Source organism: Neophocaena asiaeorientalis, unplaced genomic scaffold (assembly GCF_003031525.2).
Source record: "Neophocaena asiaeorientalis asiaeorientalis breed wild unplaced genomic scaffold, Neophocaena_asiaeorientalis_V1.1 scaffold118, whole genome shotgun sequence".
In the NCBI taxonomy this organism is placed as follows: Eukaryota; Metazoa; Chordata; class Mammalia; order Artiodactyla; family Phocoenidae; genus Neophocaena; species Neophocaena asiaeorientalis.
The window spans coordinates 1992936-2017991 of NW_020175528.1; the positions used below are offsets into that span (position 1 = coordinate 1992936).

The 25056-nt window shown below is 47.2% G+C and overlaps 1 protein-coding gene across 9 annotated transcripts in view; it reads left to right on the forward strand.

Moving 5' to 3' along the window:
• The window catches only part of PXYLP1 (2-phosphoxylose phosphatase 1), a 68438-nt gene that overhangs the window by 5805 nt on the left and 37577 nt on the right, over positions 1-25056 (forward strand). For 2 of the 9 annotated variants that reach the window (XM_024769055.1, XM_024769056.1), the window contains exon 3: positions 7095-7160. The exons of 4 other annotated variants lie outside the window; for them this stretch is intronic. The gene's annotated coding sequence lies outside the window, so the exon portion shown is untranslated. Of the gene's footprint in view, positions 1-6524; positions 6674-7094; positions 7161-17442; positions 17528-17628; positions 17769-25056 lie in introns of those variants that run through there. 3 more of the 9 variants (XM_024769053.1, XM_024769054.1, XM_024769060.1) reach the window with 3 other exon arrangements.

Consider the following 25056-nt stretch of genomic DNA (forward strand, 5'->3'; position numbering starts at 1 on the left):
TTTTTTTTTTTTTTTTTTTTTTTAACCATTCATTCCTTAACATATTCATCCAAAAAACATTTTTGGTACCAACTGACTGCGCTGAGATGGTGGGTGTAGGATGACGGGTAAGATACACATAGCCTCTGTCCTCATGGAACAGAGGATATCACACTTAAGTTCACAGCGAAGGACAGGAATAATAGCGCAGGCATTTCCCAGGCACTCACGTGGCTCCAGGCAACCTTTTATGGCCATGAGAGGCTAGGGTGTAGCCTATAAAGGGTTCACCATGACTGGGGGTGGTGGCAGGGGGCTAGCAGATGGTCTTCGGCGGGTACACAGTGGTGACGTGGCCTTGCCAACTGTTGAAGACAGGCACTCATTTGACTGGTCTGTGTCTGACACGTGCTGGTTGTTCACGTTTTAACTTCTCACTCTTGGCCTCAGGTTGTTAGTGGGAAGCGTGATACGAGACTGTAAACCCAGTGTTTACTCACCTGGTTTGCCAGCGCTATTCTTGGTCCTGGTCGACAGCACCAGATGCCCTGACCACTGTTCTGGGCTGGCTCTCTAGCAGCCCCGGAAGCCCACGATTCTATCAGAGACCCAGTTCTCTGAGTGAGGAATGGCACAGCTGCTCCCGAGGGCGGGTAGGGGACTAACCTGAGGCAGAGGCCAGACTACCGCTCACACACAAAATCCAACCGAGTAAATGTGAAGATCTAATTGGCTTTATTCAACGAGTCGTGAATTGGGCAGCATCCCATCTTGTAAATAGAAGCCCCTTCTGAGGGGCTGCACTAAATAGAAGGTTTTTATAAGTAGAAGGAGGGAGGGGCAAGGAGGCTATTAGTAAAAGAAAGTCAAGGGTTGCTTCAGGCCAGGTCACCTTCTCCTGGGTGAGGGGCAAGGGTCTACCATGTCGTTTACCTCTACTTCCTTTGGGGGATGCGGGGGGATAGAGGGGACCCATGTGACAGATTATTTCATTGGTGCTGGCCAGAAAATTCCAGACTGGCCAATTAAGATTACATTTCTGGGGAAGGCTGAAGCTGCAATTAGGTCAGGTAATAAAACTAGGTTTGGTATCATGGGTTTTAACACAAGTGATGCCATTTTGGGCCTGTGGTTGTCTCTTTAACCCTATCATGTGTCCTGTGTCTGCCATAGCTGGAATCTTCTTCATCTGAAGGTCTCTGGGAAGCTGTTGATAGGCTTGGGTTTAATAACAGGTCCTGGAAAGGGAGGTCCTTCCACCTCAGACCTCACCCTTGCTTGCTCCACGTGTCCTACAAAGAAACTCCAGTGTGGCAGCCTGCCCAACCAAGCCCTTGCCATCCTGCGGTGGCCCCCAGCGGTGGGCTGAGGACTAGAGAAACCTGTGATTGCTGCCTCAGAACTCGAGCACTCCTCTGCCTTGCGTGATTAGCACACCCGCTGCTCTACACTGGAGTTCTTTGTACTCATGAAACGGCAGGCAGACTGGAAACCTGATAATCAGTTCTCTTATCGGAGAGCCTGCTTATTTTATTCATTTTTAAACTTCTGGAGTCTGAAGTCAATGAGGCTTTGTCTTTTTTTCTTAAAACACTTTCCCCATTCTTGGAAAGTAAAGAAATGGCAAGTAATGCCATTCATTAAAAAAATAATAATAATAAAATAAAAAACATTAGTGTGTAGGCAGCGTTGAGTTAAAAGGAGGAAAACCTCTTCTCCAGTTTCCGGTTTGTTCCCTAGCTGCTCTGACTTCTCTGGTTTGGTCGGCTCTTGATTTCCCAGATGGGGTTGGTTTCTGTCGCCAGTTTGTCTCCATCACGGTTCTTAATGGAAGCACAGACCTGAGAGTCGGAGCTTGGACATTTGTGGTTGAAGGTCATGGCTTAGACGTGTGATTCTTTTGGCTCTGTTTTCAAGGTGAAACATTACTCTGTCTTTGAGAAAGAGAGTATATTTTAGGAGATCCGAATATCAACAGGCAGGACGATCTAAGCCAGCCCGCCTCATCCTCGGTTCACGTAATTCCCAGCGTTTCTGAGTTAGCGGCGTATGAGTTTTTATGTTCTCCTCTTGTGCATCTTGCTCTAATGACTGCCGATTATCTTGAAACAGTTGCATCAGTTGATGGTGTTTAGGGACTCAACATGCGGCAAGTACTTGAGTTGCCTGTCTCAGCTGAGCGTAGCACGTTCTCGCTACTCGCTTTTTTATAGCTTGAGGGGTGTTTGCTGTGTGTGCCCAGTGCCAGAAAGGGAGTGGGGAACTCCTTGCCTCAGTGCGCACCCACCGCCCCCACTGCCCCGACCCCCAGGATGTTGTGTGTCACTGCAGCATCCGTTCCCACTGCATGCAGATTGTCTGCTCAGAGGCCTTCTCCCCAGCTTGACTGGGAGCTTCTGGAGGGCAGGGGCTACACCCAGCTCACCCCTGAATCTTCATCCTTAGCCCAAGAACTGGCATGAAATAGGCCTCAATAAAGGTTGGTGAATGAATGAATGAATGGTTGCAAAGCTGTTAGGATTGTGTTTGGCTGCAAAGTAACAGAAAACCCTACCTTAGTGGCTTAAGTTGATAATGGTTTATTTTTCTCATGTAACAAGATGTTTGAAGGTATTGGTTGCTGACATTGGTCTCAACAGCTGATGTCTGTCTGGACTGACACACTGTTATTTTCTTGGCCTTTTCTTTTCTTTTTTTTTTTTTTTCGGTATGCGGGCCTCTCACTGTTGTGGCCTCTCCCGTTGTGGAGCACAGGCTCCGGACGCGCAGGCTCAGTGGCCATGGCTCACGGGCCCAGCCCCTCCGCGGCATGTGGGATCTTCCCGGACTGGGACACGAACCCGCGTCCCCTGCATTGGCAGGCGGACTCTCAACCACTGCGCCACCAGGGAAGCCCTGGCCTTTTCTTCATGATGGCAAAATGGCTGCTGCAGGAAGGAGACACCAGCCACATTGGTACCTTTTATTAGGAAAGCAGACATCTTCCCCAAAACATCCAGCAGACCTCCTCTGACATACCACGGCCAGAACTGTGTCACACGGTCACTCCCAGTTAAAATGGCCTTGTGAGTATTTAGCAGGGCACGTTGCCGCTTATAAGAGTTAGGGAGGCTCACCGCTGAAACAAACAAACCAAATACAGTTGACCCTTCAACAACACGTGGGTTTGGGGCACTGAGCTCCCCCAACCCCCAAGTAAAAAAATCTGCACGTAACTTTATAGTTGGCCCTCCATATCCACAGTTCCGCATCTGTGAGTTCAGCCAGCCCCAGATCATGTAGTACTGTATTTACTATTGAAAAAGATTTGCCTGTAAGTGGACCCATGTTGTTCAAGGGTCAGCGGTACATTTAATGACTCAAATATGATGGACATTTACTTTTTGCTCACACAAAGTCCAAAATGGCTGTTCCTGATTAGGGAGGTAGGGACTCTTTTCCAAAAAGCCATTCAGGGACCGAGGCTCTTAAGGCTGCCATGCTCATTTGCATCAATCAGTGGAAGAGGAAGGAACATGGAAGTTGGAGGATGGGAAGATTTTATGGGCCAGACTTGAAGATGGAGAATTGCATCCACTGACATTCCATTGGCCAGGGCTCAGTCAGATGACCACACCTCCTGCAAGGGAGGCTGGGAAATGTGGTCCAGCCCTGTGCCTAGGAGGAAGAGGAGATGGGTCTCATGGTGAGCTGGCCACCTCTGCCACACTTTCCCTCCCCCGCCCCCCACCAAATCAAGATTCTGTTGGCAAGGAAGGAATGAATACTGAGGGGCAACTGGAGGTGTCTGTCTTGGAAAGAAATGCTGTGCTAAGAAAGCTCCAGCCAAAAATAGTCTCTATTCCCAGATCATGTGTCTTAAATCCTGGCCTCTGCTCCCATCTTTGGGACCCGGGCTAACAGGACAATGGAAAGTTGTCATTGTTCCTCTTTCTTGACTCAGGCCATGTTCTTAACAGCTTTGAGGGAGTGAGTCCTAGTGGATTCCCTTCAGCAGTTGGAGGTTACCCCAGAAGAAATGGCCTCAGCCTCCTCAAGACCAGAGGAGCCTCTGAGAACTCGAGCCCCTGAGAACTGCTTGCTCATGAGCCTTCCAAGTGCCCCCACTCACCCATCCTCCCAACGTTTCTTCTCCTCTCCATCCACCACCCAGCCCCCCTCCAGGAGAGGAGGAGAGGCCACAGCAGAGTGACCTCAGCTTCCCACTTAAACCCACTGAGAAATATTTCGCTACCACTTCCTGCTATGTTTTCTCGGTTACCTTGTTGATCAGTGGTTCATTGAGCTATTGGGTTTCAGTGCTTTGTTCCTGTTCAGTTTGCTGTAGGTTTCAGTGACAGGTGCTTCTCCATCCACAGCATCCTTCTTGGTGTCCTTTCTTCCCTCCGTCCCTTCCTTCTTCCCACACCCATCTAATGAGTACCTGCTGCTTTCTCAGCTCCGCATCCACGGAGCCCTGGGGGGAGGTAAGCAAGGAAGCTGACACAAGCCTGTGGCGTTGAGGAGTATTGTGGGAGGGCTGTGGTTGCCCCATGTGGGAGGACCTCACCCAGCCTTGGGTTCAGAGAAGGCTTCTGGGGGGAGGTGGGATTTGAGCTGAGTTTAAGGATGAGCGAGAGTTAACAAGGTCAAGAAGGCATCTGGGCCGAGAGAGTGAAATGGCACAGACGCTGAGTTAGCGGAAGGGGCTCTTGGGGTTGGGGGGACCGGTGAGTGCAGTGCGCTGGAGTTGACGCACCGGGACGTGCGTCGTTCACTCATTACGTGCGTCGTTCGCTCATTACACACTCCTGTGCTCCAGGCCCTGGGGTTAGAGCAGTGGACGAGGCAGATAAAGTCCCAGCCCCAAGGGAGCTCAAGGTCTGGGCTGTAATGGGGGATGAAGCTGCAGAGGTGGGTGGGCTTGGCTGCTGTCCTAGACTCTGCTCGGAAGGGTTTGCTGTTGGAGTCCGAGTAGGATGTGGGCCCCGTTGCCTGTGCCCTCGCCTCTTGTGCCCTGTCCCTCTGTCTCCAACTCCCGTCTGGTCCTTTGCATGACACAGGCTATAAAAATAGACGCTGGCATCAGAACACCAGCATGTAGTTGGTGAGGAAAGCTGGAAACTGTCACTACGTATTAAGATATGCGCCAGCCAGATTTTTGGTGGAGCTTGTTCTTGGAGCCCCAAGGATTACGTCCTAAAGTTTGCTTACAATTTTTTTTTTTCTCCTTTCAACTCATACCAACACTTCTGGCCACTTGGCTGAGAATGAGTATGTATTGGTTGTGCTGATTCCCCACCTATGAGCTCATTGAAATGAACGTTTAATGCTGAAATCCACCAAGTGAGGACTGGCCTTGCCCTGGGCCGGCCTGATCGGAGGGGCTGAGTCATCTCCACAGGGCAGTCCGTCCAGGGTTCGTGTCCAGGTGAAGACTCTGGTCAGCACTACCTGAGAAGGGACCAGCTCTCAACAGCCTGAAAGGTTTTGCTCATCTCCCCAAGGAAGTGAGGGCTGAGCCAGGGTTTGGAAGAGCTGTCAGCTGCCTTTTCTGTGACGCATGGGTGCAGCGTGGTTTCTTTCTTTCTCCCTTCCCAGCCCTGTTTATTAAGGTGGAATTGACAGTGCTGGGGGCCGGGGGCGGAGTGCAGAGAGAGGAAGCTTCATGCTAGTCTGAGCTCAGGGCTGAATGAAGGACACTTTGTTTCCAGATAGAGGGATCTCAATCTGTAGGCCAGTCCTATGGTGTTTATTGGGTACCTTTTTGGAGCCAAGTGCTATAGGGAACGCGCATAATAATACATTGAGGAGCAGGACATCACATTACAACCTGTATGTTGTGATTTATAAAAAGAAATATATATTTGTTCTTCGTCACTGTTTCTGGCACGGAGCTCCTACAACTCTTGATATTTCTTAGAGGAGACCGGAAAGGTGTCTTTTATTATGTTAATGAGGTGACTTTTGGAAAGACCCCAGGGAACCTAAGGATGGGGCCTGGTTGCCAGGAGAACCAACCTTGTGATTAGAGGATTGGAACTTTCAGTCCCACCCCTGACCTCTGGGCAGGGGTGGGGGGCTGGAAATTGAATCTGTTGCCATTGGTCAATGATTTAATCAGTTATGCCTGTGTAATTATGACCTTGGCTCTGGTCTTCTTTGAAAACAAAATTTGGAAAGAGATGGAGATTGTAAAGCAGGTAAAGTGTTTATTAGAAGCAGAGTACGTGTGAAAAGGACACACGGGTGGACTCAGAGGGAGAGTTGCCCTTTTCGGGTGACTTAAATTGCTTATATGGGGCATTTTTCCAGGTTTCCCCAGGCCAGTCATCTTGCTAGTTGTCCGTATCTGATCTGATTTTAGGGCCCTGCCCAATGTGTGCGCGCATCTTTTAGCCAAGATGGATTCCAGCGTGAGGGTTTCTGGGAGGCTGGCAGGACATATTATGGGCTGGCACCTCCTCCCTTCCCTGACCCCTGGGCAGCCTTTCAGTGCACATGTAGTTTGGGAGGTCTCCTTGACCCCAGGAATGAGAAATATGTGGCTTCCTTTTTCACCCAAGCAGGGATCAGCTCCTGCAGAGAATTATCTTTATCTTGAAGTATCTGTCCTCAAGAGACAAATTCCAGCTGCTCAGCTGGGGCCCATCTAGCTCCTCCCTCAATGATGCCTCCATAAAAACCCAAAGGACGCAGATTGGAGAGCCTCCAGGTTGGTGAACACATGGAGTTGTAGGGAGAGTGGGAGAGAGTGGGAAAGCTGTAACACCTTTCCCACATACCTTGCCATGTGCATCTCTTCCATCTGGCCGCTCCTGAGTCAGATCCTTTTGTAATACACTGGTAATCTAGTAAGTAAATTTTTTCTCTGAGTTCTGTGAGCCCCTCTAGCAAATTAATTGAACCCAAAGGGAGGGGGGTCGTTGGAACCTTCAATCTATAGCCAGTTAGAAGCACAGGTGACAACCTGGATTTGCGGTTGGCATCTGAAGTGCTAAGGGGACAGTCTTGTGGGATTAAGCCCATAACTTGTGAGATCCGAGGCTATTTCCAGGTAGACGGTGTCAGAGTTGAGATTCTCAACTGAAAAAAATGCATAACCTAAAATTTGAGAATTATGTTTTATTTGGCAGACGAAGCTGAGGACTTAAGTCCAGGACACAGCATCTCGGATGCTCTGAGAGACTGCTTCTACAGAGGTAAGGGAGGAGCCGGGATATGTAGGAAGTTTTGCTACAAAGATCACGCAGTCAGAACATCAAAAGATTACTGTTAATTAAAGAAAACCAGACATCTCAAGTTAAAGAATTTAGCGCTTTTCTACGTATGGGAAGATGCAAAGGTCAGGGCTCATTGAAATCATTCCTTTGATACGCACCTCAGCTCTCTAGGGCCAGTATCTTGTACTCTCTCATCCTAGTCTCCTCAGGGTGCACCTTGGGGGGTGGGGTGAACAACCAGCTGGTGTTGGAGAAATGCTTGGTGCTGTGGGGAAGAAAACCCCACACACACTGGAATTAGATGAAGAATCATTAACACCCTAAGTGCTTTCCAGGAAATATCTAATCCCTTCCACAAACCCAGGAATGGGGAATTTTACATTCCCCTAGAATGTAAGCTCCACGCGGGTAGGAGTTTGGACTGACTTGGTCACTACTCATCCCCAGTTCCTGTGACTGTACTTGGCATATAGCAGATGCTTAGTAGCTGTTTGTTGGATAAATAATTGAATCACCATTTACAGGTGGGAATCTGCAGCTCAGAGAGGTAAGGCAACTTGCCTGAGGTGCACAGCCTGGCTCTCAATCCCAGGGGAGGTATCATGAGCTGCGGCTTGGGGTTCCCAGCCCTGTTGCCCTTGGAGTACGGATTACTTCTAGGATAGCGCTGCCCAAGTGCAGCACAACCGTGACAAAACCTTGAGCTGAGTGGCCCAGAAGGTGGTCTGTCTCCCTTCTGCCAGTGCCTTGTAACTCGAGGGTAGGGTGAATATGCAGGAGTGTACCCATCAGCAGATGGATGCGTTCGGGAACCTCCCGTGGCTCCCTTCTCCTACGGGAACCTAGTCTGGTCCCAACCGTTCTCCACCTGTTCACCCATGAGTCGCTGCGTAAAGCCTGTCATCAGTCGACAGTTCAGGGAGGACCTGGCTGCCCCGCGGCCGGCTCTGTACCACCACCCACAACCTTCACCCTCCTCCAAATGCCTGCTCACGTCAGGAGCGCCCGCTGATGTCCTCCTTGCCCTTTTAGTTTTAACACAGTTTCTGCCGCTTCCCCGAGGCCGCCTCTGGCCATTCTAGCACAAGCCACCGCCATCCCCCTGCAGCCCCAGTCTGTACAGTGCATTTCCTGATGGTGTTCCCGGAACCCTGAATTCTGCAGTGTGATGGGGCTTCTGCTGAGTGGGGCATGAGGCCCCTCCTAGCCTACTCTGCCTTTATCTTTCTAACACATCAAGTTCCATGTCGCATTGTGTTTTCAAAGGGGGTACTCTTTCAAAACCACTGGTCTCTTTATAATTTATCCTGTACCCACCTTGTGACTTCTTGCTTAACTGCACGGTCAACAAATTTTACAGCTTGCTTTCTTTTCTGATTTTAAAAGTAAGACATGTCTACTTAAGAAAATTTGGAAAATGCAGAAAATTACCAAGGAGAAAAGAAATCTTCTAAGATCCCACCACCTGCCTAAAGAAATGTAAGCCAGTCTTCTGTCTTGACATTTGTTTTAATTAATTTATTTATCTTGGCTGCATCAGGTCGTAGTTGCAGGATGTGGGATCTTTCATTGGGGCGCCGGCTTCTCTCTAGTTGTGACCTGTGGGTTTTCTCTCTCTAGTTGTGGCACGCGGGCTCCAGAGCGTGTGGGCTCTGTGGTTTGTGGCATGCGGGTTCTCTCGTTGAGGCACGTGAGCTCAGCAGTTGCAGCGCACGGGCTTAGTTGCCCCGCGGCGTGTGGGATCCTAGTTCCCCAACCAGGGATCAAACCCGGATCCCCTGCAATGGAAGGTGGATTCTTTACCACTGGACCACCAGGGAAATCCCAAGATTTGTTTGTTTTAAAGAAAATTAAGATTACTTGTAATCCCAGCTATAAGCACTCGTAACATTAAGGGCATTTTTTTTCCTCTTTCCATTTTTTTTTTAATTGTTACTTGTGTTATTTTTTAAAAATAGTAATAGGTTCAAAGTTCTGAAGAGGAAACAATAAAAAGTCCCACTCCCGCCCCTGTTTCAAATCACTCAGTCCAGTTTGGTAACATATCTATCTTCTTTGTAACATAATTGAGTTCAAGCATAATTGTATTAGAGCTTGCTTTTTTCATTTAGCAGTATAACATTTTATTCTATCATTACTAATCTTATAAAATTTGTACACAACATGTTGTAAAAAGAAAGCATTAAATATGTAAGTAGATATCGAAAAGTGTACAATAGAGGTTAAAAGTCCACCCCTGTTAATTTAGGGGGCTGTCTCCTTCCAGACCTTTCTCTAGAAGTTTACATGTTGTCTTAAAATTTCCATATGTCTGTTGAGATATGCAAATGTACATTGTGCCTACATGAGATGCTCCTGTATCTGTTATGCTGCTGCCAGCACCGGCTTATCTGTCTTTCTCTGGGCAGTGTCTCCTGGAGGTTTGTCCACCTCCACACATAAATCTACCTCTTCCCTTTAAGGCTGAATCATGTTCCATTGTATGGACAAACTAATTTTCCAGCCGTTTCTGTACACGTGAACATTTCAGTCGTTTTCAGATTTTTGTAGTTATTCCTATTGCTGCTCTGTACACACGAGTGAGGAGTTTTGGGAACTAGATACCCAGAGTACGAATTCTTAGGGCAAAGGGCATGTGTGTTTATTGTCTTAATAAGACCACTGGTTCTCTACAGATTCCATTCCAGTTAACCCTCTCACCAACAGTATGTGAAAGAACTCATCCCTTTCGAGACTAGCATTCACTGGAGATGAACAATCTTTTATTTTTTTGCCTATCCGAAGGGTGAAAAATGCCATGTCATTTTTTTTTTTTAAATATTATTTATTTATTTATTTTGGGCTGTGTTGGGTCTTCGTTTCTGTGCGAGGGCTTTTCTCTAGTTGCAGCGAGCGGGGGCCACTCTTCATCGCGGTGCACGGGCCTCTTACTATCGTGGCCTCTCTCGTTGCGGAGCACAGGCTCTGGACGCGCAGGCTCAGCGGCCATGGCTCACAGGCCTAGCCGCTCCGCAGCATGTGGGATCTTCCCGGACCGGGGCACAAACCTGTGTCCCCTGTATCGGCAGGCGGATTCTCAACCGCTGCGCCACCAGGGAAGCCCGCCATGTCCTTTTAAAGTTTGTATATCTTTCCATCCTAGGTTTCCAAGCATATACTTATATATTAGCGTCATGCAGTACATGGTTCTGTGTGCTTTTTTTCTTTTTCACATTAAGTCACATTAAAATTTTCATATTTTCTTTTCCCAGTCATTGCATCGTCCTCAAAAGCTCAGTTGTTCAGGGGTGGTGTCTTAACTGAACTATTGCAGATCCCCTGGAGTTTATTTCTGTCCTCGATCTCCAAAGACCCTGGGAATGACGAGGAAGAGAAAAGAAACCCTCTGTAGAGAATTGACACAGGGTCTGACCAGTAAATTGGAGCCAAATTGAAATCTGAATTCGATGTTTGCTCAGGGGCTCACCCTGTAGGCATTTGGCAGGGAGGTGCCTAAAGAATCACCATGAGCTCTTGTTTCACGTGGGTATTGAATACCATGTGTCCAGTGGTAAGAAGCCTCACCGGTTCCATATGTTCCATTATAAAAAGCGCCCAGCTTTGTTTGTTGTCACAGAGCATTTAGCCTCCGTGAAAATATCCAGGAGGCAGTGTAGTGTAATGGGAATAGCATTGAACTGGTGAGGCAGAGGGCTGGTTCCAGATTCCAGCTCTTCCCCTGACTGCTGTGTAGACCTGGAGAAGACACTCAACCTCTTGGGTCTCCCGGGATCTGTGTGGTGAGGATGACCAGGGTGTGAGTAGATTTGGAAAGCCTGGTGGCGGATAGGCTAGTAGTTAGAGGCCAGTTCTAGCTCAGTATTAATGAAAATTCTAAGAATTCGCAGGTTCTAATAATGGGATTGGCTGTTGTGGTATCATAAAAAACTTAATAGTTGGTCTTCGTCCCAGGTTCCTGGCACACAGCTCCTAAAACCCTTGGAATCTGGAGTGCCAAGAGTGTCTCTATGCTAATGAGATGACAGGTTGTGGTGGGGAGGCTACATAGCTTCGGGCTGAGGGCCTGTGTCTAAAAGACCAAGAAATGACTAAAGGGTTGTAATGATCAGCCCCACCCCAGATTTCCCGGTAGGGGAGAGAAGAGAGCTGGAGGTTGAATTCAGTCATTCAGGGGCCAGTGATTTAATCACTCTTGCCTACATGAAGCCTCGATAGAAAACTCTAAACAGCGGGGTTCAGAGAACTTCCAGGTTGACAAACAGAAAGGTGCAGGGAGGGTGGCAAGCCTGGAGAGAGCGTGGAGGTCCTGTGCCCTTGCCCCATACCTTGCCCTTTGCAGTTCTCCTCTTTGGCCACTCCTGAGTTGTATCCTCCATAATAAATCTATAGTAAGTAACAGAGTTACTTATTCTGTTTCCAGATTTGTGAGCTGTCCTAACAAATGATCAAACCTGAAGTAGGGGGTTGTAGGAACCCCCCTGGCTTTGTAGCCATAGCAGGACAGAAGCGGGAAGCCTGGGGACCACGACTTGTGATTGGCCTCTGAAGTGGGGCAGTCTTTGGGACTGAGCCCTTCAACCTGTGGAGTCTGAAGCTAACTCTGGGCGGTCAGTGTCAGAAGCGAATTGAATTGTGGGACACCCAGAGCTGGTGTCCGGAGAACTGGAAAATTGGTTGGTGTGAGAAAAAAGCCCCACACGTTTGGTGTCGCAACTATTGTGAGTAAAAACAGCTGAGCTGAATATCGTCCTTCTCCAGAAATGTTCCGACGTGCCGTCAGCCGGCTCTGTGCCAGGCTTTGTCCAGTGCTGGAGACACACTTGTGAACAGACAGACCCCATCCTTGCTGTCGGGTGGCTTACGGTCAATCGCAGGTGACAGCGGGCCAGCCAGGGATTTCAACGTGCTTGGTTATATAATGACAGTGCTGAGAAGTGTCATGAAGGAGAAGCACAGGGTGACTTGACCATATCAGACAGGATGCTGATCTAGATAGGGGAGTTCGAGGGCAGCTGCCCTGAGAAAGTGATCCAAGGGCCGATTGGGAGTCAGCAAAGTAAGAAAGAGGGAGGGACAGGAGAGGCAGCGTGCCGGCCGGAGGAAGGCAGGGAGGATAGATTGCTGGTGGCTGGAGTGAGCCTCTTCTCTGTTCATTCATTCGTTCATGAATCCGACAAATATTGACTGAGGGCCTGCTCTGGGCCAGGCATCGTTCCTAGCACTGGGGATACAAGAGCAGGGAACAAGGCTAAAGTTCCTAGCCTCGTGCCGCTCACTGTTGCTGCAAAGCAAATCATCCTCAAACTGGATGCTTAAACCAACCATCCTTTTACTCTCATTCTCATGGTTTGGAGGTGAACCAGGCCCAGACAGTGATTCTCACACAGTCCTTCAGGCAATGGCTGGTCTGGAATCATCTGAACGTTCCCCCACTCACATGTCTGCTGTTAGGCATCCCCACCCCTGGGTGCCCTCTCATGTGGTCTCTCCTGCGTCGTGGCCTCAGAGCTCTGAAGCAAGTGACCCAGGAGAGAGAGAGAGCTGGAGAGAATCTGCATAGACTTTTCTGACCTGGTGTTGGAGCTCACACAGCATCATTTCTATGCCTTTCTACTCCTCAAGGCAGTCCAACGCCTGTTGCCAAGACCTAGAACCTCCTCCTGGTGGGAGATGTAACAGAGAATTTGTGGACGTGCATTAAAACCACCACGCTCTCGTGCTCTGCTCTCCCGAGCATTTCAGCCTTGGCTTCAAGCTTACCTACCTGCCATGGCTCACTCACCAGAGTCTTCCCGAGAGAAGGCAGCCTAATGGCCCCTGGGGGTTCCACCTCCCTCCTCTGCCCAAGCAGCTTCAGAAAGGTACAGTTTTCTCCACCTCAGGTTCTTTCCTGTGAGGGGTTGTGCCCCTTGTGGGACTAGCACCCCAGGCATCTGCCCAGCTGCCCCACCTCCTAATGGGTTGTCAGAGGACAGGCGTGGACACAGGTCCCAAGTCTCCAAGGAGCAGGGCTCTTCTGTGGGGCTGAGAGATGGCCAGGATGGCTGGAGGGCTCTCGTGTATGGGCTTGAGGTGAGGCTGGGCCTGCAGGCCACGGGCAGGGTTTGGTCATCATCCCAAGAGCATTATGGGAAACCACTAAAGCGCCAGAGTTCTAATGAGCACCTGCTGGGAAAATGAGAGAAGACTGTCCTTCTGGGGACAACAGGATTTTGGTTGAACATGGTTTTAAATGAATCTGTTAGAATGGTTCATTTTTCTTATAAAGGAAGATATCAGGTATGTTCCTAACTTGAGAAAAAGAAACATCTCCATCCTGATTGGATCAGTCATAACAAGACTAGTGATATGGCAGTCTGCGGTTAGTTATCACAAGGTTGGTGGGCAAAGCCAGTCTTCCATAACCAGCAGTTCACAGCACTGTTACTGAACACGATCCACAGCAAACATTCCCACCACCGTGATGTCCTGTAATACACACAATAGTGCCCAACGAATAACGCCACAGATTTTGGAAGATGACTATTAAGGCTCTAAATATTACAAGGATAGCTCTTCGCCCTGTTTAGTAGACATACTTAGAAACTCAACTTAGAAACTCAGTTTTATGGTGAGAATACAGAATAGGTATTTGCTCATGTAGCCTGAGTTTGTGGAAACTGGTGAGTAAACAGGGTTCGTGACTGTCCCCGTGCTCGGCATTCTCAAAAGCTCTTGCATCGACAGCTTCTTCCTTCATGTTTCTCATTAAGCATCGCTGACTTTTCTTTTTAGAACCCCTAGTAAAGTACAAGTAAGTATGACTTACTTTGGAAAACTTGAAAGGACCTGCCATCCCCTGAGTGAGCTGGCTGTATTTGTTCCGAGGTCTCTCCCTCTCTCAGCTCCAAGTTAGGGTTCAAGGCAAACATCATATCCCAGATCACAGAGTGATTTAAAGATGTAAACAGTCAGAACTCTCCAGAAAGGGTTGCCTGATAGTAAGCTTAGGGAGTTAGCCCTAATCTGTACATTTAAATATTCCTAGAAAATGCTTGCTTCAAAGCAAAAAAAAAAAAATTTATTGGTATATTTTCCGGTGGGTAGCAGACCCATGAGCAGAAAGGAATTAACCGTTACTGAGTTACTGTGACTCAGGTGTTTCGTGAATATTTTGCTTAATCTTTATCAAAAGCCTATGTGTATGGGAGTTCCCTGGTGGCACAGTGGATAAGACTACAAACTCCCCATGCGGGGGGCCTGGGTTTGATCCCTGGTCAGGGAACTAGGTCCCACTTGCGTGCTGCAACTAAGAGTTCGCATGCCACAAGTAAGGAGCCCGCATGTCTCAACTAAGACCCGGCAACTAAGACCAAATAAATAAATATTTTTTTAAAAAGCCTATGTATATGGACAAGTAACTGTTAGGATTAGTGTTAAGCTGCTATAACAAATAAACCCCTAAATTTCTGTGGCTTAACACAATAGATTATTTTTCCCTTACAAAAATGGTCCAGTGTGGTTCCAGGACAATGGTATCAAGGATGGTGGTGTGTGAAAGTGGTGGGAGCTCTGTTGCACACAGATTTGGGGCCCCAAGCTTGTGGAAGCTCTGCTTCTGTAGCATGTGACTTTCAAGTTTGCCTTTTTCTCTTTTCTTTTGGTTATTTTATTTTATTATTTTTTAACACTGTACATTCATATTTACTCAACATCAATTTATATCCTATCTTCTTTTTTCCTCCAGTTTTACTGATATAATTGACATACAGCATTGTGTTAGTTTAAGGTGTACAACATAATGGTTTGATACATGTGTATATTGCTAAATAATCACCACAGTAAGTCTAGTTAATATCCATCACCTCACAGAGTTATAAAAAATTTTTTTCTTGTGAAGGAAACTCTGAAGATCTACTCTCTTAGAAACTTTCAAATGTACAGTAGAGTATACATAACATCCATAACTTTCAAATATACAGTAGAGTATACATAACATCCCAATAACTTATTTATCTTATAGCTGGAAGTTTGTACCTTTTTACCACCTTCACCCATTTCGTCTAATGCCCACCCTCCACCTCTGGCAACCACCAATCTGTTCTCTGTTTCTGTGAGTTCAGTTTTTTGGTTTTTTTTAAGATTTCACATATAAGTGAGATCATACCATATTTGTCTTTTTCTGTCTGACTTATTTCACTAAGCTTAATGCCCCCAAGATCCATGCATGTTGTCACAAATGGTAGAATTTCCTTCTTTTTCATGGCTGAATAACATCCCGTTGTGTATGTGTGTGTGTATATATAAAGAACCTAAGTGTCCATCAACAGATGAATGGATAAAGAAAATGTAATATATGTATATAGATGTAGATATAGATATATATCTTGGTTATTATAAGTAATGCCGCAGTGAACATGAGATGCAGATATCTCTTTGAGGTAGTGATTTTTTTTCCTTCAAACATACACCCAGAAGTGGAATTACTGGATCATATAGTTATAGTAGTTCTATTTTTAATTTTTTGCAGATCCTCCATGCTATTTTCTATGGTGGCTGCACCAATTTACATTCCTACCAGTAGTGCATATGGGTTCCCTTTTCTCCACACCCTTGCCAACACTTGTCATCTCTTGTCTTTTTGATAACAGCCATTCTAATAGGTGTGAGGTGATGTCTCATTATGGTTTTGATTTGCATTTCCCTGATTATTGGTGATATTGAACATCTTTTCAGGTACCTGTATGTCTCTTTTGGAAAAATGTCTCTTCAGTTCCTCTCCCTTTTTTAAATCAGATTTTTTTTTTTGCAGCTGAGTTGTATGAGTTCTTTATATATAGTTTAGATATTAATCCCTTATTTGATATGTGATTTGCAAATATTTTATCTCACCACATAGGTTGCCTTTTCATTTTGTTGATGATTTCCTTTGCTGTACAGAAGATTTTTAGTTTGATATAGTCCCACTTGTTTATTTTTGCTTTTGTTACTTTTGCTTATGGTGTCCATAGGAGCCAAAGGAGTTTACCCTCTATGTTTTCTTCTGGGAGTTTTGTGGTTTCAGGTCTTATGTTCAAGTCTGATCCATTTTGAGTCAATTTTTGTGTATGGTATGAGACAGGGATTCAGTTTCATTCTTTCACATGTGGCTGTACAGTTTTCCAATACCATTTATCGAAGAGGCTATCCTTTACCCATTGTATATTCTTGGCTCCTTTGTTGTAAATTAAGTAATCATATATGCATGGGTTTATTTCTGGGCTCTCTGTTCTATTGATTTATGTATCTTTTTATGCCAGTAGTATACTATGTCAGTAGTATACAGTTTTATAATACAGCTTGAAATCAGGAAGTGTGATGCCTCCAGCTTTGTTCTTTCTCAAGACTTCTTTGGCTAATTGGGGTCTTTTGTGGTTCCTTACAAATTTTAGGGTTGTTTTTCTATTTCTGTGAAAAATGCCGTTGGAATTTGGATAGAATGTGTAGATTGCTTTGGTTAGGATGGACATTTTAAGTTCTTCTAACCCATGAACATGGAATATCTTTCCATTTATTTTCCCTTCCGTTTCTTTCATCAATGTCTTATAGTTTTCAGTGTACAGATCTTTCACCTCCTTAGCTAAATTTATTCCTGGTATTTTATTCTTTTTGATGCAATTGTAAATGGGATTATTTTCCTAATTTCTTTTTCTGGTAGTTCATTTTTAGTGTATAGAAAGGCAACTGATTTTTGCATATTGATTTTGTAGCCTGTAACTTTACTGAAATTGTTTATTAGTTCCAAGTTTTTGGGTGGAGTCTTTAGGGTTTTTTGTATATAATGTTACATCATCTGCAAATAGAGACAGTTTTACTTCTTCCATTCTGATTTGGATGCCTTTTAATTCTTTTTCTTGCCTAATTGCTCTGGCTAGGACTTCTAGTACTGTGTCGAATAAAAGTGGCGAGAATGGACATCCTCGTCCTGTTTCTGATCTTAGAGGAAAAGTTTTTAGCTTTTCACCATTATATATATGAGTATCATTGACCTTGAGGCTTGTGTTTCATTACCACTTTAAGCTGAATCAGTCTAAATGGAGCTTATTACAGTGTTATTCCCTACTTTATGGGAAGGGAGCTGGGACTAAATAACAGTTCAGATTCCTTCCAAGATAAGTGTCTGTGATTCTATGTGACCGTGTTCTTAGCTCTGTTTTTGCTCTACCTGTCTCTTTATACATGCAAAGAAACCAAAAAAAGGAAACAAAAAAAAAAAAAAACAGTTTTGAGAGTTTCTCAAAACATCTGAATCAGAGAATCCTTGGATCTCAGCACATGGATGCTCCTACAGGTCACCCATGCCAGCCCATCCACAGCACCTCCAGCAGGTAACTGCCCATTTGACCACCTCCTTGGGCAGGAGGGCTCATTCTGTATTGACACTGATGCTGCCAGCCTCCCACTGACTCACCCAGCAGTTTTCTGAAAGTTTTTTTAGAGGCATGGAGTTCCTGCCCACCAGCACTGGCAGTGATGTTGACACGCAGAGGACCTGGGGCCCCACGCCTCGTCATGACCGAGTCACGGGATGGGCCAGCAGTGAGCACAGGTTTTGTCAAAGCTTTGTAGGTGAGTGTGCTCCCAGCCTGAAAAAGGCCTCCCTGGGAGAAAAGCCTTGATCCGTTGCATGGATGAGTGCTCCATTCATGTATCCACCCAGAGCAAAATTCTATTTCCACGTAGTACTGGATTAACATAGAACAAATGCAGCTTTCAGAAAGCATAAGTGGCCTTGGCAACCTGCACTTTCAGGCGTGCCTGGTTCACTTTGGACAGCTGAGATTCTCAGGACAGTGTGAGCTTTTTTTTTTTTTGTCCTTTAAAATTTTGACTTCATCACTGAAATCTTCAATTGTACATCACTTATAGTTCCAGTTTTACAGCCCTGCCTATTTAATCCTTTTGTGCTTTCCTTGACATTTTAAGAAACTTTTAATTGACACAGTTTGCTTGCAAAATAAAAAGAATCAGCTGTATTTTTTTAAGTGGCTTTGTGGTGAGTAAGGCATGCCAACTGCGTGTTCTCCCTTTTCTGTTGAGGTACTTATCGTTGCTCTTGACATTCTAAAATAAGAATGCCAGTTTCAGATGTGACGCTTCTAAAACTTAAGAAAGAGCAAAGCAGCCAAGTTGGCTGGCACCCAGACTTCTCGCCAAATGTCAGGAAAAAAATCACTGAAGAGTACATAAAAGTGAAAATCCTGGCTTGCTGAATTATTTATTTCAGTCTCCTCTGGTCCTGAGAAACGATCAGTAGCCCTGACAAGCTTATCCTTTATCGAGCTGGAAAAAACCTCAAAGGGAAGAGTGGTGGACATGTGTAGCTCACAAATGCAGGGCAAAAAAAACACTTCATTATTTCAGGGATTTAAAAATACTAAGTCTGCAGATTTATCTGCCTAAAAATCCTTTTTGGAAAGAAACGATAGTTAAATACTTCATGCTGCATATTTCAGCACGTGTGAAATATGGAAAAAAAGTCTTGTCAGTAGAATATGTAGTCAGTAGTCTGAGGGATGCCGCTCTGCTGGTTGTACCCAAGCAAACTGATGCTCGTTAAACATATAATTATAACGACATGTGCTTTGATTGCTAGATCTGAAAAGGGCTGGTACTGTCATCAGATGACTGGGTTTGAGAATAATTTTTTAGAGTCATTGTGTGTGTGTGTGTGTGTGTGTGTGTGTGTGTGTGTGTGTGTGTGTGTGTTGTCAAATCTGCTCCAGCTGTGGGTTGTTACAGGCATCCCCTCCCTCCCTCAGTCCTAACAGAACTCCGATTCTGTTCACCATCTCCCTCCCTGCATGGGCCTCCGCCAGGAGGTGAATCCTGATTGGTTTCACCCAGTCTCGGCGGTCCATTCGTGGTGCTGGTAGTCAGTTTGGGACATGGGCATGTGACACAGTTCTGGCTGTTAGATGTTTGGGGAAGTCCGCTGGAGGGTTTCTGGGAAAGGCATCCTGGTGTCCAGTAGAAACGTGCAGGATCATCCCTTCTGCCTCTGCATATTGCCAAGGGTGATGCCTGGAGAGTGGTCACCATTTGTGATCCTTGGGTGGAGCCATCCTAGGGACACGACAAACACAGAGGATGGCAGAGAGCCCGGAGATGGAAAGATCCTGACTTCCTGATGATGCCTTTGAGTTGCTGAATTAAGCAACCCTGCTGCAGCAGTTCCTAGCACTGTGACTCATGTGAGAATGTCGATGGGTCCCTTTGCGTTAGCAGGGTTTTCTATTACCTGCAGCCAAGCCATCTTCCTAGATATATGAATCGTTTGAGATAAAACAAAAAATATAACTCAGAAAGAACAAAGGGGGGCTTCCCTGGTGGCGCAGTGGTTGAGGGTCCGCCTGCCGATGCAGGGGACACGGGTTCGTGCCCCGGTCCAGGAAGATCCCACATGCCGCAGAGCGGCTGGGCCCGTGAGCTATGGCCTAAGACCCTGCGCGTCCGGAGCCTGTGCTCCGCAACGGGAGAGGCCACAACAGTGAGAGGCCCGCGTACTGCAAAAAAGAAAAAAAAAGAACAGAGGTTACCCCAGCCATGTCTCATTTATATCACGTCTAGCAGTGATGTTCACCCTGGTCAGTGACGAGCCTGATGCGGTTAATCAGGAGTGTGTGTGCTTATTCATTACACCCGCCAGAGGGAGCCCGCATGGAGAGGACCCACGTTCTTTAGAGCTAGTGGTGAGTTCTAGTTAGGGGATTGCTCTGGCTGCTTTAACAGAAATGACAATGACTTTCTTTTTCTTTTTAATTTTTATTTTATATTGGAGTATAGTTGATTTACAATGTTGTGTTTGTCTTGGGTGTACAGCAGCCTGGTTCAGTTATAAATGTCCATGTATCCATCCCTTTTCACATTCTTTTCCCATATAGGTTATTACAGAAATAACAATGACTTTAAAAGACTGTGAGATTGATTTTTCTCTCCCAAAACAGTTTGAGCTGGTAGGCAGTTAAGGAGATGGATGACCCGTGGGGTCATCCAGGGTTCTTCTCTGTCATCTACAAGGTTGTTGTCTCCATGGGCATCGAGAAAGCTGGCTCACCACCATGCCAGGGTGGGGGGTGGGGGGAAGGAGGAAGGGCAGAGTCGGGTAGTGTAGGCAGCCTCCTTTTGACCCAGCATTGCACGTATCCCCTCCAGTCACAACTCATTGACCAGAACCTGGTCACGTGATGACAGCTAATTGCAAGGGAGTCTGGGAAATAGCTCTCTCTAGCTGGGTGGCCACGTGTCCAGCTAAAACCTAGAGGATTCTGCTAGTAAGAAGGCGAGAATAGATACTGGGCGACAGGAGTGTCTGCCACATGTGTGCCCTCTGCGGTGAATAGGAAGAAAGTGACCAAGGCAGAGTGCTGGCGGCCACTCTCTGGTTGTGAGGCAGGGGTGCGTGCCAGGAGGGCCAGGCTCCCTGGGCAGCCTGGAGCCTTGTGCTGGTCGTGACCTGCCCTTGGCCTGTCTTCCGGTCAAACAGGGGACTTGAACCAGGTGGTGTTTAAAACCTCTTCAGACTGACCTGGTCTGTTTGCCGCAGTGCAGGCGTTTATCTCTAGAGTGGGCACGGAGACAGGCGGCAGCAGGGTGAGGACCCCACGTGTGGGTGGTGGGTATATAAAGCCATAAGAGAAGTCACTGCTGACATTTACTGAGAGCTTATTAGGAGCCCGAAACTGGGCTGTGTCCCTTACAAGGATTAACCCCATGAGCCTTACACACCCTATGGGATGGATTGTTCCCATTTCATAGATGGGGCAGCTGTGGCTCAGGAAGTGTTAGAGCAGGGCTCTAAACCTGGCCAACTGACCCCGGAGCCCACATACGTAACTCCACGTCGTGGGAAGGAGGACTGGGGCCTGCAGTGGGATTTGTGGGGTGTGGCCAGGTCACAGTGAGCCCGGAAAGCAGGGCCAGAGAGCGCTGGGCCTGATGCAGCCCTTATCCAGGGCCAGCTTCGGGCGTGATCTGCAGCATTGATTGCTCCCCGCCCCCGACTGGTGACCCCGTAGCCAAGGAGGTGGGTGTTGCCACTCCGTGTCACATCTGGGCATGACGCTGTCTTGGGTTACACCACCCCTCCCCAGCCCGAGGTAGAAGACAGGCTGTCCTTCAGGAGGAGAGCAATGTGGGTGAGAGAGGCGTCCGGGAGGGTTGGTGTGAGGCACAGCGCAGAATGCTCCAGGGGGGGCCCGTTGCGTGGCTCTCAAGCATCCTTTAAAGTGTCACCCCTGCTGAGAGGGGCAGGGAGGCCTCAGGGCCTGCTTCTGTCCTGTACTCCCCGCAGAGGCTGGGAAGTGGGCATCAGTGGGTGAGCAGTCCAGTCCCTTGGTGGTGGGATTCCTTGGGCTCCATTGATAGGTGGGGGGAGTGAGGCTCTTGTAGCCACCCGCCTGTTGGCGCCGGGTCACAGGCCAGCTCTCCGTGGAGGAGCAGACCCAGGTGAGGTGAGGGCTCCCTGGCCCAGCCCTGGTGGGGCCTCTGGGCAGCCGGCTGTCCCCGGGTGCGGCAGACTCACTGCAGGTGCAGCTGTGGGGTGGTGCCCGGACTAATCCGCCTCCCCGCTCTGGCTCCTCTCACACACAGAGATACAAACCCTCCTAGAGTCAGGACAGTCTTCCTTAGTGCAGTTTCTTTGGTTCGTTCCTAAAACGCACATGTTTTCCTAAAACGCAGTTGTGAACCCATCAGCTCCAATCTGCTCTTGAAGATTGAGCTCAGGAAACAGTACCACCCGCTCTGGGCCTAGGTGGGTCCCCTCCCCTCCCCCGCTCTGCTCCCCAATCATGGTACTGGTTTCACAGGCCAGATGTTCTATTTACTCATTGCTCCACTGACCAGACTGTGAGCTTCCCTTTTTTTTTTTTAACACTTAAAATTTTTTTTAACCTCAAACATACACAAAAGCACGGAGGATCATATGATGTGCCCTTAGGATTCATCACCCAGCTTCAGCAATTGTCAGCAGTTTGCCAATCTTGTTTCAGTAATTCCTCCTTGACTTTCCCCCGCCGCTCCCCCTTCCAGAATATTTTAAAGCAATTCCTAGATCTCATATCCTTTCTCTCATAAGTACATTTCAGCTGTGAGCTTCAAGATGGCAGAAACTGTGTCCTGTATCCTGTGTCCTCAGCACTTTCGATGGTGCTCAACACATATTGGCTTTGGGGAAATATGTTGTTTTGAATCAACGGATTGACTAGATGAGTGAATCGGCTTCGGCCTTTAGAACCCAGCCTGCAGGTTAGCTGGAATTTGAATAACTGGAATGTGAATGGCTGCTGGGAGCTCACAGCCCCCTTGGTGCTGTCCAGGAGGTCTGGAATCTATCAGGCTCTCACTCATCAGACTTTAAGGTTGGTTTATTCTTAGCCAAGCGTCTTTGATTTTGCAATTAGACTCCACTTTGAGGGGACCTTGGAGAGGGAGGATTACGAAGATGTAGCTTTTACCTTTGCTTGGTTCATATTTAGTTCACAATTATAGACTTGAGGGCTTTTTTGTTCATTATAATGCTGGATTTACTTAGGCCAAAATGATTAAGACCGAAAAAAAATATACCAAAGTATAGAATATATCTAAAGCATTTTCTTTCATACCGTCTTTCTATTCCTCGTAATGGTATTTTAACTACACATATGAGATAATTGAATGCATATTTTTCTTTCAAATGGTCATGGTCACGTTTCAAACCCCGAATTCTGTACACTTTGAAGGAGTCACCAGACGTGGCATTTCCAGCTTTTACAAGGTGAAAATCAGGCCAGGGCTTGGGCTTTGGCAGTCTCTGGTGGTAGAATGGTAGCTTGTAAAAAGGCCTTTGATATATTCCTTTTTCCTCTTAATTCGGAAATGGTATTTCCCATAATACAATAATGGGAACTGCCTATTTACTGGTGCTTTTTTTTCAAAATTACATTCTAAAATATTTTCTTTCACTATTCAAATCTGTTGTAGAGTTGAATTAAGTTAACTGAGTTTTCTGTTTGCTTATTTGTTTTCTTTCTCGCTGCTTCCTCAGGGATTCCGAGTAATAATTCTATTTCTGGATTGCAGATATTTTCACCATGTGGGTTTAGCAGTGGGACCTAAGGCTGGGCCCAGTAGACATTTGATGATTGGTAACTGTTAATGTGTTCAGCCTGCAACATGAAACAGTGGTTTCCACGGAAGTCTTTACAGGGATTGGATTTGCTCATGATGTCAAGAGCATCTTGCATGGAAGGTGATGGGGACTTGAGAGATGTTTGACGGTTAGGAGAGGTGGGAGCTGTACTGAAGTAGGTCGCCATCCCGCAGCATCTCACCCTGCTGATGTGGCAGTGACTCTTCCTGTGGACTTTGCTTTCTGGGCTGTGAGCAGGCTGTGGGGTTTCTGCTGTGGGCCCAGTCCTGGCTGTCTCTTGGCATGACTTGGACAAGTTCAATGGGTTATCTGGAGGAGGTGCAGTAGATCCCAGGGGTGTACCTGCTCCGAACTCCTGTGGAGGGAAAATGCAGGAATATGACCGGAAGGAGACCCAAGGAATGCTTGATGTCTTGAGTGGCTGAGAGCCTCCTCGCTAGGGATGGGAAAGGAGAAAGGGTCTCTGGAGAATGGGGCTGGAGCTTGGGCCAGAGAGACAGAGAGAGCCCGTTGGCTGGTAATCCTATCTTCTTAGGATGGGGCCCAACGGAAGCTGAGACAGATGTTCCAGGCTGGAAAACCTGTGGCAGGGCGGGGCACCACAGCTGAGTCAGCCCCAGGGAAGGCCGGCATGGTGGGGTGGGCCAGGAACGGGCTGCAAACGTGGCCGGCCGCCCGCCCTGACGGATGGGGCTGGGCTCGTGAATAAGGCAGTGACCCGTGGCCAGGGTTTGGAAGGGGAGCCACAGCATGGGGCAGAACAGCAGCTCCGGGAACGGTTGACTGTGTTTAGTTGGTGGGCAGAGGTCTGTGTGACTCCTCCAGAGCTGGGGGTCACACACAGCACATCCCTACTGTGTGCCAGGTGCTCTGCGTGTTATGATATTTACTCCTGCTCTTTATTTTATTTTATTTTTTTAATAAATTTATTTATTTGTTTGTTTATTTTTGGCTGCATTGGGTCTTTCTTGCTGTGCGTGGGCTCTCTCTAGTTGCGGCGAGCGGGGGCTACTCTTCATTGCGGTGCGCAGGCTTCTCATTGCGGTGGCTTCCCTTGTTGTGGAGCACGGGCTTTAGGCGCACGGGCTTCAGTAGTTGTGGCTCACAGGCTCAGTAGTTGTGACTCGTGGGCTCTAGAGCGCAGGCTCGGTAGTTGTGGCGCACGGGCTTAGTTGCTCCGCGTCATGTGGGATCTTCCCAGACCGGGGCTCAAACCCGTGTCTCCTGCGTTGGCAGATGGATTCTCAACCACTGCGCCACCAGGGAAGTCCTACTCCTGCTCTTTTATGCTCTTATCCCTAATCTTACTTAAAGATCAGGATCCTGAAACTCGGCAAAGTGAAGTTGTCAGGAGGACACAGAAGAAAATAGCGGCAGAGCAGGGAATTGACACAGATATGCTGGTCTCTGAAGCCTCATGTTTTCCACTATATCAGGGCTCCCCGGATCTCTTCCACTGAAGAAGTGAAGAAACACCCCAGGGCGGAGCCATGCACCGGGTTCTCACATTGGGGTCCTAGCTCCAGCTGCAAATGCAAACTTCAAAGCCATGTAATTATATCGTTATTCTTCAGCCGTTTTAAAAAAAAAAAAGAACAGAGCGTGACCTTCCTTTCCAAGTATTCTAGGAAAATTAGCTCCAGGAGAAGGCATGTATGTGTTTATCCCAGGTTCGGTGTTAATGTGCTGCCCCCTTCCCCCTCCCCCCGGCCCCCAGGCTGTGTG